Below are 2,403 nucleotides of genomic sequence, written 5' to 3'. Positions count from 1 at the left end.
CTGTCTTCAACCCATCTCCCTGTTTTTTGGGTCTAGCCAAGTTTCTGGCATGGAGGGAGTTCAGAGAAGTAATAAGATGTTCTTATTGAGCTAGCCTGGTCTCAGCCCTTCACTGAGGCAGAGGAGAGGGTGAAGCTGTACCAGTCAGCGCCATGTTGCTTCCTATCTCCTGTGCCTCTTCTTGGACTTGTCCTCAGGCTGCTTTTGTTTTCTACCAGCCTATTTCCCTAATGTCAACAGAGGGCAATGAGCCTCGCCACCACCACCAACTTGTCTTGAGTACTTAGTGATAGAATAGTAAAAGCAAATGTTTCTGTAGAACTCATCACACTGCAAGAACATTTGAGAACTTTATGTTCATTCGTTTCACCCTTATGGGGGTGCATGGGGAAGGGTGATGGTTAGCCTTGTCAGCTCGACACAACCGGAAATCGCCTGGGAAAAGAATCACAATAAGTGCCTTAGTTATTGATCTATCGCTGTGTGGAGGCACCATTATCAATGCAACTCTTATGAAAAAAAAAAAAGAAAGCCTTTAACTATTGGGCTTGCTTACAGTTTCAAAGAGGTTATTCCATGATGATCATGACAGGAAGCAGACAGACATGCTGCTAGAGCAGCTACAAGCTTTACATTCTGATCCACAGACAACAGGCAGATGGGAGGTGGGGGGCCAGGGAGGGAGGGAGGCTGGGTCTGGTATGGGCTTCTGAAATCTCATGTCCCACCCCAAGTCACACACTTCCTCCAACAAAGTCACACCCAATCCTTCCCAAAATAAATGGCACTAACTGGAGACCAAACATTCAAACCTATGAGCCTATGGGCCCATTTTTATTCAAACCTTCACAATAAAGGATTGCTTACTTTGGGTTGGCTTGTGAGCATGTCGGTGGGGGATTGTTTTAATTAGTTGATGGTAGAAGACTCAGTCCACCATGGGAGGCACTATTCCCTAGCCAGTGCTTTCTGGGTTGTGTAAGAGTGGAGCAATCAAGCTGAATACAAGCAAGCAAGGGACCCTGTATACATTTGGTTTGCTCTACTCTTGACTATGGGCATGGTGTTACTAGCTTCTGCAAGCTCCTGCTGCTGGGACTTCCTTATAACAATGGACTTTAACTTGAAATTGTAACCCAACATAAAGCTCTTTTTTTCTAAGTTGGTTTTGTCCAAATATTTTAGCACAACAACAGAAATAAAACCATAATATAGAGTAAATGGAAGAATGACTAGAAAACTTGGTGGGGGTATGGAGTCTGAGAATGGTGGGGTCATGGTCAGGCAAATAAGGGTCCAGACAGTGGTGGAGTACTGCTACAGGGAGCCGTCACGTACACAAGCCCTGCCTGATACCATCTGCTGCCATCTTTGCCATCTCTGAGGCTCCCCCTTAGCGCAGACCCTGCCCACATATCATAAGGTGCATAAGGACTCGATGAGTCAGGCCACTATGCCGATCCCACTAGCCCAGAAACACAGCAAGGCATATCAGACTGTCTTATCCTGAGGGCTCTCCACAGTGTCCCTAGTCTAGTGCTATGTCCAGCACTTAGAAAATCCCTCTAGAAATATCGGTTGCTTGGTAGATTGGTATTGTTGATTACATGGATGGATGAGTGAACAGGTGAATGGAGGGATGGATGGACCAATGGGTTACCATGGATACATGGATGGATTGATGGATGAGTGGGCAGATGTAACAATGCATGAACATCTCCTATGTGCTAGATACTGCACATGTCCTGTAAGATTGGCCTCAATATCCCCATGCTTCAGACAGAAAGTACAGATAGAGTGACTTGCCTACATGGCAGCATCGCCATTTGAACCCTGGAATGGTCAATCTCCCAGACTCTTCATCCTACTTTGTGATTCTGCTCTGTGGAAGTTGACTTGAGCTCCTCGGCTCTGTTTAGACGAGGTCTGCTCATTTCTATGTGCCCCCATCACGTGGCTGACAGGTATCCTTGCACAGGATGTCAAGTTCTCAACACTGGAAACAGGCATGGTCTCTACCCTGGATGAATCTTGTGCCTAGAGACATTGGCTGCAAAGTGAAGAAATGCTGGGGTTGGTCGATGTGCAGGGTAAGGGGAGACCAATACAGAGTCTGAAGCCCTGCCTACTGCATCTGAGACAAAGTCTGATAAAGAAAAGAAGGGCACTCCAGGTAGAGGGGACAAAATTTACAAAATCAAGGTTGTGCAAAGAGCCTTGGGTGTGGGCTTCTTGCTAGTAGCAACAATGGAACATTGTGGAAGGGGTGGGGGATGAAGCAGAAAGGGATGCTGAGGCCAAGTGGTGAGACTTTAAGTACCAACCCAGGAAGACAGAGGCTATCAGAGCTGGGGAATGCAATGCTCAGACAGGCAATAAGAACGCTCAGTCAATACTCAGGGT

The sequence above is a fragment of the Acomys russatus genome, chromosome 25, assembly GCF_903995435.1.
Source record: "Acomys russatus chromosome 25, mAcoRus1.1, whole genome shotgun sequence".
Classification (NCBI taxonomy): domain Eukaryota; kingdom Metazoa; phylum Chordata; class Mammalia; order Rodentia; family Muridae; genus Acomys; species Acomys russatus.
The sequence above is the reverse complement of the archived record's forward strand: the minus strand, read 5'-3'. Positions refer to the sequence as shown.